The sequence below is a fragment of the Sus scrofa genome, chromosome 15 (genome assembly GCF_054392235.1).
Source record: "Sus scrofa isolate SSC_HxYL_T2T_F1_AM1 chromosome 15, Sscrofa_HxYL_maternal_Yorkshire_Landrace_v2.0, whole genome shotgun sequence".
Taxonomy (NCBI): Eukaryota; Metazoa; Chordata; class Mammalia; order Artiodactyla; family Suidae; genus Sus; species Sus scrofa.
This window is the reverse complement of record NC_139397.1, coordinates 45,952,650-45,966,960: the sequence shown is the minus strand read 5'-3', so window position 1 is coordinate 45,966,960 and position 14,311 is coordinate 45,952,650.

Sequence of the window (14,311 nt, the reverse complement as noted above, 5' to 3'; positions counted from 1 at the left end):
GGTCCCCTATTCTCCTTCAGTCACAGCCTCCCTCATCCCCTAGGACCCAGCTTGCATCTTTTCTGCCCAGTGTAGGACAGCACATTCTCTCACTAGTATCCACTAGTATCCGCGATACTAGTACCCAACTAGTATCCACGAGGACGCCTCGATCCCTGGCCTCGCTCAGTGGATTAAGGATCTGGTGTTGCCATGAGCTGTGATGTAGGCCAGCAGCTGTAGCTCCGATTTGACTCCTAGCCTGGGAATGTCCATATGCTGCGGCATGGCCCTAAAAAGAGGAAAAAAAAAATAATAAAATAAAATAAAAACCAGCATGACGAGTCCCACCTAGTCTCTGCTGCCCTGGACCTTTAGGCTTGTTTTGGCCCATTTGAAGACCAGGAAGCTGATAAATCAAGGGGCTTGCTCACTGCTGAGAGATGGTGGCTCGGGTGGGACAGTTGCCAGGGATGGCGGGGCATGAGATTGGGGTGGGTGTCCGGGCAGGTTTTCCGGATGCTGAACAGAGGCCTGTGGCTCTCGGGCCTCTTGGAGCATGGAGCTGCCCAGCAGCCCCGGATCATGGAAGAGAAAGCGCCTGAAGTTCTTGTTTGATTCGAACTCTCCGAGACCCAGAGAAGCCCAATACTTGAGAAGAACAGGTAGTAGTAACGGAAAATTGCATGGAGGTGCAGGCGATAAATGAAGAAGACCATCTGGTTATTAGCAGATTCATACCAGCAGTGCCTCACTGCTCTTTGGCAACTCTTACTGGGCTGTGCTTAGGAGGAAAACTTCACAGCGTGGGTTTACTGTTTCAACATAAGTTGGAAATCTACATCTCTGAAGGAACCCACTCGACAGAGGAAAACCTCAGCAAGCAGATAAATGACAGCTAGCGGCAGCTGCAATGGAGAACCCCACTTACATGGGAAATTGTGGAACAGCGTGTCAATGACGAATAGCTGTATTAAGAGCCATTGAACAGCAGTTGTTTGATATCTTTTTTAAAACTCTTTGTACAACGGAAAAGACTGAGGTTTATTACATAGGCAATTTGTACCTCAGTTTTTAAAAGGATGATGTTCAAGCAGGACTGAATTATAAGGTAGTACCTAGTCTGTTCAGTGTCTAACATTCTCAGGATTTGTCACACGTCAATGATCAGACAGAAAAATATTTCCAAAAAAAAAAGATTAATACAATGAGATTACAGACTATATGTAAGAAAGTGGATTTTAATTATTAAATCCCAAATAAATATTCTTAGCTCAAATTCTTTTTAACTCAGGTGTAATGATCTATAATTAGAATAGAGATACAGTATCTCATAGTAATAAAACATTTATAAGAGGGGAAAAATAGAAAAATATTTCCTAGTTATGATGTATAAGATGTCTTGCTATTTTTTTGAGGCCCATTCTGATACAACTGCTTTTCAAGTCAAATATTTACTGTGCCCAAATGTATTCAGTTTAAATCATTACTCTGTACAATACACAATAAAACATGCACACAGGCACACAAAAGCAAACCCCCCCCAAAAAAAAAAACCAGTGTGGCAACTTCCTGTGCTTAGATGTCTAGTCATGGAAAGGCTTTGCTGGAAATAAGTATGCAAAGTATAAAATATACATTGTAGATGGTGTGTAGACACAGACCCAAATTTGTGGCCGGAGCCATGGGAGTTACTGTGCCCTGGAGACACAGCAAGTCTACACCCAGATTCTTGACTCAAGGACACTGAGATAAGAGGTGTTATTGCTGAGGCTTTGATGTTTGGATCATTTGCTTTACACAGTAGAGGGAAAATACAAAATGTGTTATGTGTTGGGACATGGCCTGTTTGAAGCCCCTCAAAAGCGGACCCTTCAGATCAGGAGCCCTGCCTGGGAGCTCGATCTGTCTCCCACTGGGCCTGGGTGGCTTTTCTCCAAGACACTCATCATCTGGCTCCCATTCCAAGCTGAGCCAGGTGTGTTCCAAGGCTGAGAGAGGTTTTTCTGGGACCAGCCAGAAAGATCCTGAAACTCTCTGAGTTCTCTGCTCACTGGAGAATTCTGCTTCTATTGCAACTGAAGAAATTGGGATTATGATGGTACATAAGCCTTCGGGAAATTTTTTTTTTTTTGGTCTTTTGTCTTTTTAGGGCTGCACCCTTGGCACATGGAGGTTCCCAGGCTGGAGGTTGAATCGTAGCTGCAGCTGCTGGTCTGCACCACAGGCACAGCAATGCGGGATCCGAGCTGGATCTGTGACCTACACCACAGCTCACAGCAGCGCCGGATCCCCAACCCACTGACCGAAGCCAGGGATCGAATCTGCTTCCTCATGGATGCTAGTCAGGTTCATTAATGGCTGAGCCACGACGGGAACTCCATCTTGGCAATTCTTGGAATTATGAGCTTATCATCATTAGTTAGTCCTCAGAAGCCTCATCAATGTTGGGTGTTTGGGGAAGACATTCGGTTTCTGGACCTGAGCAGCTGGTCATGCCACCTTGGGAAGCCTTGTCCAGGGGCTGAGCCAGCCTCTCCCTATGGACCTTCTGTGCCATCATCTCCCTTAAGCATCACCATGAGTACAGAGAAAAGATGAACTAGGAGTGGATCCTTCCCCTAGCGAGTCCCTACTCAAGATATGTTTACGGAATGAATAAATGTTTCTCATTCCTCTTCGTTGATATGGTTATATAAATTTATGTATTTCTACCTATAGTGGTATGCACTCTTTTCTATTTAACATTATTCTTTTTCTTTCTTTTTTTGGCCAAACCCATGGCATGTGGAAGTTCCAACCTGAGCCACAGCAGGGACCCAAGCCACTGCATTGTCAACATCAGGTCCTTACTAAGAGAACTCCTATATAACATTGTCCTTGAAATGTCTCCAGGCCATCTGTAGTCTTTGTGGACATCAGTCTGAGGGCAGCACTGTGCTCCGTGTGACGGTGGACACTGGTGGCTGAGCCCTTCACCATCTGCTCCACACCTGGTCTGCCTGGTATGGCTTGTGGCAGAGACTACCTTCCCAGAATGTCTTTGCTGTGCCTATGTTTAGGGGCTAGTTTCTCTTTTAATAACTGCTGAGATGACACGTTCATGTGCAGGTATATCTATTTGTTCTTTACAGGCATAGAAAATACTACATAACTACTCAAATTGCCTAAAGGATTTTAAATTAATTTTTTTTTCTTTTTAGGGCCACACCTGTGGCATATAGACGTTCCCAGGGTAGGGGTCAAATCGGAGCTGTAGATGCCAGCATACACCACAGTTTCAGCAACGTGGGATCCGAGCTGTTGTCTGACCCACACCACAGCTCATGGCAATGCTGGATCCTTAACCCACTGAGCGAGGCCAGCGATCGAACCCTCATCCTCATGCATCGGGTTGTTTCCACTGAGCCATGATGAGAACGCCTAAAATTAAATTTGACGAACTGATACTAATATTCATCTGGAAGAGAACATGTACAATAACAGCTAAGAAGAATTTGAGGAAACTGGAAAACTCTAGCAATAAAATTGGCAGAGACAGATGGAGCAATGAAAAAAAATGAAAAATCCTACATCTCAGAAAAGCCCAAATACATTTGGGAACATGGTCAATATTGAAAGAGGTGTATTATATGAGTGAGGAAAAAGGAATATGTTAGATGTTTGGAGAACTGACTACAAATTTGGAAAAAACAATTGGCAGCTCTCTTTCCCACCATTAACAAATATACATTTCACAAATATTAACAGACTGAACATTAAAAACATTCAAAAGGAAAGTTATGAAATACAGGTGAGTATTATATGCCATTGGTGTAGAAATGGCTGTCTCTCTCTATATCTATCGTCTATCTTATGACTATATTTGTAAGTTACACATGTGACCAATGAAAAAGAATGGATGAATTTTTTTAAATGATTTTTATTTTTTCCATTATAGATGGTTTACAGTGTTCTGTCAATTTTCTATTGTACGTCAAAGTGACCCAGTCATGCATACATATATATCTTTTTCTCACATTCACCTCCATCAAGCTCTATCACAAGTGACTGGATACAGTTCCCAGTGTGCATTTTTAAAAGGTGAACAAAATATGTAAACTGAAATTGGCTACAATTCTAACTCTAATAAATTGGAAAACTATTATCTTGAATGGGGTCCCTCCATGAATTCTCAGGTGTTTTCAAGGGTTCTTGCCTGGAGGAGTGCTCGTGTGACTCAGTGGGTTAAGGACCTGACCCTGTCTCTATGAGGACAAGGGTTTGATCCCTGGCCTTGCTTAGTGGGTTAAAGATCCAGCGTTGCCTCAAACTGTGGTGAAGTTTGCAAATGCAGCTCAGATCCCCCATAGCTGTGGCTGTGGTGTAGGCCAGCAGCTACAGCTCCGATTCAACCCCTGGCCTGGGAACTTTCACATGGTGGGGGTGCAGCCATAAAAAAAGAAAACGAAAGTACTTTCCTGGAAAAGGGTCCCCTTGGTTGCTCATTTTGGGAAATACTGATGCACCACACAGATGGTACAGGGACCCAAGAGAGAAACAGGAACTGGTGAGCAGAGTGGGTCACTCCTCACCACCCCTTGTTCTTATTGCAAACATCATCTCCGCGCTACCCCAGACTGGATTATGGAGAAATTAAGCTCTGCTTTCGTTTGTGCAAATCCAGTCCATGCACATCAAGATTTATAAGCCATCACAGAGGAGGGGATGACTCGTTTTACCAAACTATCCAATAGCATTTGGGTTGCATACCTAGGGACAGAGTGTGTTGGTGAGGCCGATCCCATTGCGAGGCACAGACCCAAGCTCCAGTTCTGACAGGTACGGCCCGTTATGCTGAGAGGCCAGAAGCAGCAAAGACCCTTCTTGGTGGTTGCATAGCCAGAGTCTCCATAGGCCTGGGGTGCTGACCATGGCCCCATGACCTGTGCAGCCTCACACCCTGGAGGCCTGGTTAATTTGCCACACTTCCAAAAAGACACTCTTGCTCTTCTCTGCTGTTTCTCCCACTATGTCTTTGTTTCCTAGTCTTCCTTCTAGTACCACACATGAAATTCCCTAAGCGATGGACTTGGTCCAGCTGACCACAGTCCCACGTGGTGTCCGATTTTTTAAGAGTTCTCAAAGCAGACCCCAGTGAAGGCTTCACGTATCCAATACAGTGGCCAGTAATCATGCGTGGACATTTATGTTTATTAAACGTAAATAAAGGAGTTCCTGTCATGGTGTAGCAGAAACAAATCCCACTAGGAACCATGAGGTTGCGAGTCAAATCCCTGGCCTCGCTCAGTGGGTTCAGGATCCAGTGTGGCCATGAGCTGTGGTGTAGGTTGCAGCCTTGGCTCGGATCTGGTGTTGCTGTGGCTGTGGCGTAGGCCGGCAGCTGTAGCTCCGATTGGACCCCTAGCCTGGGAACCTCCATATGCCACAGGTGGGGCCCTAAAAAGCAGGGGTGGGTGGGTGGGGAGTAAATAAAATAACACCCCTGTCCCTCAGTTGCACCAGCCATATTTCTAGCACTCAATAAGCATCTGTTTGTGAGGGCAGGTCCAGAACCTTCCTCCATGGCCAGACGTGCTACTGGACAGCACTGCTCTGGAGGCTGGCCTTTGGCAGGCGCAAATCTAGGGTGGAGTTGGTCAGAGGTGTAGCAGGGGTCTTAGGACAAGGAGCACAGCAACGTTTGCACATGGGCTTGCAGCTAACCTCTGTGAGCAGTGGTCAGGGCTTGGAGGCTGGCATGCATGTAGGGTTGGGTTTGGTGCCTAAGTCCTGCTTCCGTGCAATAGAGAGCAAGGGGAAGGAGCCCTGGACCCAGCGCTGGCCAGCATTCCCTGGACCACATTCTCGATGCTCACTGACAGTCAGCTGCATTCTTTGTGCTGTAATTCCTCTCATCCATCAATCAAGACTTTTTTATCCCCACCCAGCTTCTAGCACAGCATGGAATCCAGTGACTTATTCAGCAAAGCAGCAGAATGCTCGTTTTCTGATACTGAGGCTAATATTTTGGTCACTAGTAGTCTTACTGAGAAAGAAAAGAATGTGCCCACTGGCAAGTTCTAATGAGGAAGAAAAGACTGTGGCCCCTTGATCAGTAATTTTCCAAGTGACTCCTTCTAAATACATTAAAAAATATATGTTACTGACTCTTCTCAAGAGCTTCCCCTTTTCCTTTAATGGTTTACTTTTCCAAAATATGATGTGATTTTTATACAAAATTCAAATAATATAAACAATATAAAGTGAAGAATCCCACATGCTTCCCACTCCCACGTTAATACAGATGGGCTTGACTGTGGTCACATTGTATGTACCAGCTGTGTCCCCTGGGCTTGACCCTGACAGGTGTCTATACTCTACCAGCAAATCCCCTTCTCCTGTTGGTGGCAGTACTCTATGCCGCTGAAATACATGTACCCTGATTTTTTTATTTCAATTGATTTACCACTTTCTGTCAATTTCTGCTGTACAGCAAAGTGACCTAGTCATATATATATATACGCACTTTTTTTTTTTAGTCTTTTTTAGGGCCACATCCATGGCATGTGGAGGTTCCCAGGCTAGGGGTCTAATCAGAGCTGTAGCCGTCAGCCTACACCACAGCCACAGCTATGCCAGTTCCAAGCTGCATCTGCGACCTACACCACAGCTCATGGCAACGCCGTATCCTTAACCCCCTGAGTGAGGCCAGGGATCGAACCCGCAACCTCACGGTTCCTAGTCGGATTCATTAACCACTGAGCCATGATGGGAACTCCTATATTCTTTTTCTCACATTATCCTCCATCATGGTCCATCTCAAGTGACTAGATACAGTTCTCTGTGCTATACAGTAGGATTTCATTGCTTATCCACTCCAAATGTAATACTTTACATGTACTAACCCCAAACTCCCAGTCCATCCCTCTCCCTCCTCTCCCGTATTTCTCAAGGGTAGAGATGTAAAATATTTGCAGTTTTTACTATTAAAAATTATACTGACATGAATACAACAGTTCATTTATCTTTGCGTGCATTTGTGAGTCTGTAAGATCTTAGAAGTAGAATTCCTGGGTCAGAAGGCAAATATGTATTTTGAGTTTTGGCAGTGACGGCCGAATTATCCTCCTTTAAAATCTTTTCAATCGACATGTGTGGAAAATTCGATGCAAGTGGCTGTTCCTCTGGTCTTACCTTCAGGATGTGTCCTCAAATGCTTCAGACCTTACTAGGTATCTTTTTTTTGTGGGGGGGGGGCTGACTTTGTAAATTTTTAATGGTTGGTGAGGTTGAGCATTTATCATACATTTATAGTCAAGTCTATTTATTTTTCTTGGAGATAACCTTCATATCCTTTGTTCTTTTTCCACTGAGTTTTAAAAATCCCTTTCTTTGAAAAACTGCTTTGCGTATAAGAAAAGGTGATCATTTTTATGGGCTAAGATGCCTCAAGCAAAGTGGGCATGGACAATTAAGAAGTGATGAAAATTTATATGGACTGACCCATTTATGCCACTTAAGATGAATTTATTCCCAAAAAACCCAAAGTTAAATAGAAAGCAAAAGCTATGTGTCCAATGATATTCACTTAAAAAAAAAATTAAAAAAAGGAAAAATCAACCCTTAGAAATTAAAACTGTATTCCAGGTGGAAAATGTTTCTGATATAATACTGAATGAAATAAAGCCCAATGCAAACTCTCTGCATGATGACAACCATGGGAAAATAAGCATGCAAATAGCCTCATGCAAATGGCCTCTTCCTGGAAGGGCCTATGGAAAAGTGAAAACAGGCGTGGATAAGAGAGGCAAAAGTGCAGGAGACACCTCCAGTGAAAAACCCGAGACTAAACAAATCAGGAGCTGGAGGGTAGGGAGCTGGAGAGGGTGGAGGCAGGGTCCTCAGCGGGGAGGAGCTTGGGGTGCGCCCTGCTGTCTGAGGGACTGGCCTGGGAAGAGCTGTAAATGCACCTCCCTCTCCTTCCCTGCATTTCCCAACATTGGGACCCAGCAGGACCCTGTGGGGCCTTCCTAGGGCAGGCCCTTCCCCATATCCTGCACTTTAATGCCTTTCTGAAGTATAACTTGTATCTGTTGGAGAGTTACAGGAACACGGTGCCCTTGTTAGGGGATCATTGATTGAAACTGCCCGGCCAGGCGACATAATAGCCGCTGGCAGGATGGGTCTCATAACAAGAGGCCCTGATTAGCAAGGCGGTGCTGCCCTGAAGACTAACCAAGAGGAGGTGGGAGGGGCCGATAGGAGGGAGGAGAAGACTGGCTTTCCAGAAGCCTTGGTGCTGGAATTCTTCTTGGCTGAGAGCTGCACAGGCCACCAAAAAGGACCCTGAGTCAGATCATCTGATTGGCCAGAGACAACTGGAAAGTAACCCCCATTTCCATAACACCAGGGGCTGTGAACAGTTGGCTGAGCAGTTCTTCTGGATTCCCTCACCCTGCTGCTCTCCACGCAGGGCCCCCAATAAAGTCTCTCACTTTGTCCTCACTGGTGTCTTCTTGGACAGTTCACTTTCATGTGACAGACGAGAGTCCATTCTTGGGCCCTGGAAGGGGTCCCCCTTCCTGCAACACTCTGACCTCTGTGGACAGCTATGAGAACAAAGGACTTCTGCACCAAGAAGTTTGCAATAATCAACCACACTCCTCCCTCACTTTGCCTTTAAACATGCTTTGCAGGGATTTTCCATTGTGGATCAGTGGTTAACGAACCTGATTAGTATTCATGAGTTTGCAGGTTCGATCCCTGGCCTTGCTCCGTGGGTTAAGGATCTGGCACTGCCGTGAGCTGTGGTGTAGGTCGGAGCTACTGTGGCTGTGGCATAGGCCAGTGGCTACAGCTCCTATTGGACCCCTAGCCTGGGAACATCCATATGCTTCAGGTGCGGCCCTAAAAAGACACACACACGCACACACACACATTGCTTTGTAATTTTGGTTTGGGGAGTTCAGGATATTTTGAGGGCACAAGCCACCTGTCTCTTTGCGTGGACATGCCGTAAACTTTCCTCTACTTCAAACTCTGATGTTTCGGTTTGTTTGGCCTCACTGTGTGCTGGGCACTTGCACTAACAATTTTGGTGAAGCCAGCCTAGGAGTCTGTGTCTGCGGCAGGCTGACCCTGGCTAGGGTAGCCCCTTTCCTGAGCCCTCAGGAGCTGCCAGAGCCCACTTCACTCCAGGGACCTTGGAGGGACTGTCCCTGACAGGGGTTGGCCACCCACGCCATGAGGCTGTTTGGAGCCCAGAAATGTCCAGAGCTGTGATCCACATGCAGTGTCCCTGGAGCTAAGTCACTCCAGATGGATTTGAGCTGCTTCCCCTGCAGGAATAGGGTGACTTTGGGTCCATTCTCTTTTGAGACCTGGGCTAATCTGGAGGTTTCCTCCATCTGGGAGTGAAAGTGGAATTTTAGACCACACCTCCTCTGATTTTCTGTGTGTGTGCCCATAGCTTAGCTGCTGTTTGTGGTTTTGTGTGCATCATTTTGGGGCAAGCTGCTCGTGTTCTGTTCTCTTGTCTTTGGGGAGTCAGGCTGCTCTGGAGGCCTCCGTCTGGGAATGGAAGTGGGATTTCCAGGCTCCAGCTCATCTGATCCTTTGTTTGTTGTTTGTGGGTGAGTTGTAGTCTTCCATTTGTCAGTTGAGATGTCTTTGGTAACAGGGCTCACATGTGATGACAGCAGGTATCCTTCCCTATTGCATTGGGTTTCCCCTGTGGCAGAGCGGTATGGGGGATTTTCCCTTTGTAATGGAAGGGAATCTCCCTTTTCGGTGTAAGGGAACAGATTCTGAGGGCCCAGTTTGCATTGCATTTATTTCTTTGATATTTCATCACACCTGCCATGCTAATCAGAACTCTAGTCCATTTGATAGTCCCCCTCGGGTCCATTTTGCAAAACTGGGAGATCTTTAGTATGCTTCTAGAGAGTGAGAGGAGGAAGATTTTTTAACACTGCATGGCCACTATATTCTGTAGATTCTGGAAAAAACTGGTTGAGGCGAAACTCTCGAAATTGCAAAACTAGTTTTTTGTTGTTGTTTTGCACAAGCTGCTAGAGAAAGCTGGCTTGATGACTTCACCTAGATGTAGTAGAAGTTAAAATAAAATCCTGTTATATCTTTTTTTTTTTTTTTGGTCTTTTCTAGGGCTGCTTCCCACAGCATATGGAGGTTCCCAGGCTAGGGGTCTAATTGGAGCTGCAGCCACTGGCCTACACCAGAGCCACAGCAAAGCGGGATCCGAGCTGTGTCTGCGACCTACACCACGGCCCACAGCAATGCCGGATCCTTAACCCACTGAGTGAGGCCAGGGGTTGAACCTGAAACCTCATGGTTCCCAGTCGGATTCGATAACCATTGTGCCACGAAGGGAACTCCAAATCTTGTTATATCTGTTACTAGTTTGTCAACAGAAAAAAAAACCAAAACTTGGTTTGAATTAAGTGCAAGCAAGATAAAAGCTTTTAGGTAAACTTTGTAGGAATGATTGTATTTTAAAAAGGTCTACCTAAAATAGCCTCTCTAAGATTTTGGTCAAAATTACCTGCCTCTTGCTTTTCACTACAGGATTGAGGATTCTAATCTAACTATGTAATTAAACTACACAAAATAAGAAAAGAATCATTTCACTATAGTGTGGGAAAATGGGATATATATTTTGAGTAGACAAGGAGTTTTATGTATATCAGGTTGAAATTAGATTCAGCTTAATTAGGTAAATGGATTTTGTTACTAAAAGTAAACTGGTACAGGACTGGAATTGGTTCCTCTCTGCTAAGAGAACAAATTTATCTAGAATGCAGCTTTTGAGTAACGGACTGTGAACTTCCTTGCCTTTGAGTGATCTGTATTTGTTTTTAAGTGTTCACTGTGACCTGTGATGCTATCTGACCAAATATTTTTAAAACTGATATTTTTGATGAACTTCTTTATCAAATTCTGATTCAAATTCTTTTGATTTCGGCTAACTTTGGGATTTCAGGGGGTCCTTGAGGCATCTCAGAAAAAAAAAATTTAACTAGGATTGGTTGGTATGTTAAATTACTTGGAAAGTATTGTCAAATGAGTGATAACCTCCTCAGGTTATATGGTGTGAATAGATGTTGTGAATAGACATTTTAGAAATTATGCAAGTTTTCTGAAATTTGGATATGTCCTGGTAAAATGTTAAAATTTTAGTTAATCTGAAGATGTTCTATGTCCTAACAACATGGATAAGCTTTTTTGTCAATAAGCATGTGATCAGATCTTTAACCTTGTTTTTTAAGGTCTTTAATAGGAGTTTAATTAAGGAGTTCCTGTCATGGTGCAGTGGTTAACGAATCTGACTAGGAACCATGAGGTTGCAGGTTCGATCGCTGGTTTTGCTCAGTGGGTTAAGGATCTGGCATTGCCGTGAGCTGTGGTGTAGGTCGCAGATGTGGCTTGGATGCTGAGTTGCTGTGGCTCTGGTGTAAGCCAGCAGCTGCAGCTCCGATTGGACCCCTAGCCTGGGAATCTCCATATGCTGCAGGTGCGGCCCTAAAAAGACAAAAGACAAAAACAAACAAACAAAAAAACAATTGAGGAATATTTGGAGTTCTCATTGTGACTCAGCGGTTAACGAACCTGACTAGCATCCACAAGGACTCGGGTTTGATCCCTGGCCTCGATTAGTGGATTAAGGATCTGGCGTTGCCAGGAGTGGTGGTGTAGGTTGCAGATGAGGCTCAGATCCCATATTTCTTTGGCTCTGGCATAGGCCTGTGGCTACAGCTCAGGTTGGATCCTCAGCCTGGGAGCCTCCATGTGCCGCGGGTGTGGCCCTAAAAGCCACAAAGCCAAAAATAAAAAAATAATAATAAAAATAAAGATTGAGGAATATCAAAGGAAATGGAGCAGGACACGTGGGGCCTTCCCAGGCAGGCCCTTCCCCCATATCCTCTGCTTTACTCCTCTCTGTATCTTGTTGGAGGTTTATAGGAACATCTAGCCCTGACCTCTGTGAACAGCTACAAGAACAAAGGAGCTCTGCACCAAGAATTTGCAACAACCAACCACACCCCTCCCTAACCTTGCCTTTAAAAATGCTTTGCAATTTTCTTTCCAGGAATTGGGATATTTTTGGAACACAAGCCACCCATCTCCTTGCATGGCCATGAAATGAACCTTGTCTCTGCTCCAAACAAGTATCAGTTTCTTTGGCCTCCCTGCGCATTGGGCCTGTGGTCTTGCACTAAGGGCATTAGTCACTGGCCTAAAACTCATGATATTTGTCACAGCTATGTTTTTATTCTATTTTTCTGAACGTTTTTCTCTGAATTGACTTTGAATCTAATCATTCTTTTTACTTGGTTGCCTAATAATAATGTTTGGTGAGGTATATTTTCTTAATGCCTATCAAAATTCATATAACACTATTAAAATGTAAAACTTTCCATCAGAGTCCCTGTAATCAACGCATCATCCCCGGGAACACATACCTCACAGGACAGGAACACAAGAGACTAGAGGACCTAACTTTTTGCTCAAAATATTGGTTCTATTGAATACATGAGGTTTAAGTAGGACTCGAATTAGCAGAGGCCCTTCCGGTACACAACTTCTTAGCGGCTTTGCTTCTGAGCCCTGTGCTGGTCAGCAAGGCCACAAATGGCCAGGCCCTGCCCTGAGCAGGTGCTGGTCCTCCAGCTCCTGCAGGGCTCTCAGTAACAAAAGCCAGGGGTTAGAAATGACTAGCTAGCAAGAGACATTCACAAGAACGAAAGAGGTTTTCTTTCCTTAAAGAGACGCTTACCCAAATTAGGTGTTGGGTAAGATAAATATTCTGTGGAATTAACTTCTTTAATCAAAACTCCAACTCTGGGAGAATGGTTAGCAGCAAGGAGCACGGATGCTAGGTGACAGTCCTGGTATCCAAGTATGGCTGCAGTTGTCCTAGCATCCAGCACACATCTGAGAAAAGTAAGTAATAATGCTTAAAAGTAAGTAATAAAGTGGGGACACTGGTCCTGTCTTACATTTGTGCATTATCTGGTTCCACTGTTTTCCATCTAGAAAGTTGGTGGATCTTGGGGAAGCCAGGGATGTGTTAGCCTGGAGAACACATTACAAGATAGTTCTGCTCTAAGCAAATGTCATTCAGGAGATTTTACTTCTTACCAGGCTTTTTTGTTTGCATTAGTGCACACTGTTTCATTGACAACCTTTTTTTTTTTTTTTTTCTCAGTGATGTTAAAAATAGGATGAGGAAGAGGGAGGTGGGGTGAAGCTAGCCCTCACTTTAGGAACAGGGAGCACAAGTTCATGACATTTTGTTCAGAGCAGCTGCAGCAGCTGGTTCCACAAGAGAGGGTGTGTGTGGGGAAGGCCCACCTCACATACAGATACGAGTGTCCTAGCAGGCAGAGCTCTACTTCATTGCCACTGAGTGCTGTGGAAGTGGATTTTGACCACCCCCTCTCATGACCTTGGCCAATGCTGAGAAAACTTACTACTGGGAACTTCTCATGTTGGGCTTCGTACCTGGTCTTATTTTCCATCTTAGCTGACGGTTGAGTGTCCAGGGTTCCTCAAGTTGGGGTGACAAGCTGGAGGCCTACAGGACACACTGTCAGTCTATAAAGACATGGATTCTCACACCTGCTCTCCTGCTCAGGTGGGCTGCCCAGGGGAGCCGTTTTGCCAACTGCCACCCTGCTTATGTGGGTCACAGTGCCTTTGCAGAGCCCTGACTAACTTGTTTTCTTGGAACCTGAGCAGGTTCCTGCAGGATCCCAAGTGCAAAACTGAGCAGTTAATGATGAGGATAACAGAGTCACAGACTCAGTGTCTGATAGACGTTCCTGAGTTGTCTTACAGGTTCTATAACTGCCCCCAACGATAAAAAAGCTAACTGCATGGATGACCAGATGGCAGCCGTGAAGGACATAAGCTGTTTCATCTTGAGCAGCATTGCATCCATGGCTAGCACAATTCCAAGAACTGGCCTCAAGAGAGTGGAATTCATGTTATTGGTCATGATAACCTCTATCTTTGTGGGTGTCAAAATAATTGCAACTTTCTCTATCTGTATATGTAAGCAGCAACTAAAATTGTCAGCAAAGAGATGCTACAGTCCTGTGTTGATATTTCCCACCCCGAGAAGATGTGGAGTCCCATGGAAATGGAATGAAGTCTGCTAGTGGGGAATTGAAAGCAGCTCCTGGAATTCCTGTCATGGCTCAGTGATTAACGAATCCAACTAGGAACCATGAGGTTGCAGGTTCGATCCCTGACTTTGCTCAGTGGGTTGAGGATCCGGTGTTGCCATGAGCTGTGGTGTAAGTCACAGACATGGCTTGGATCCTGAGTT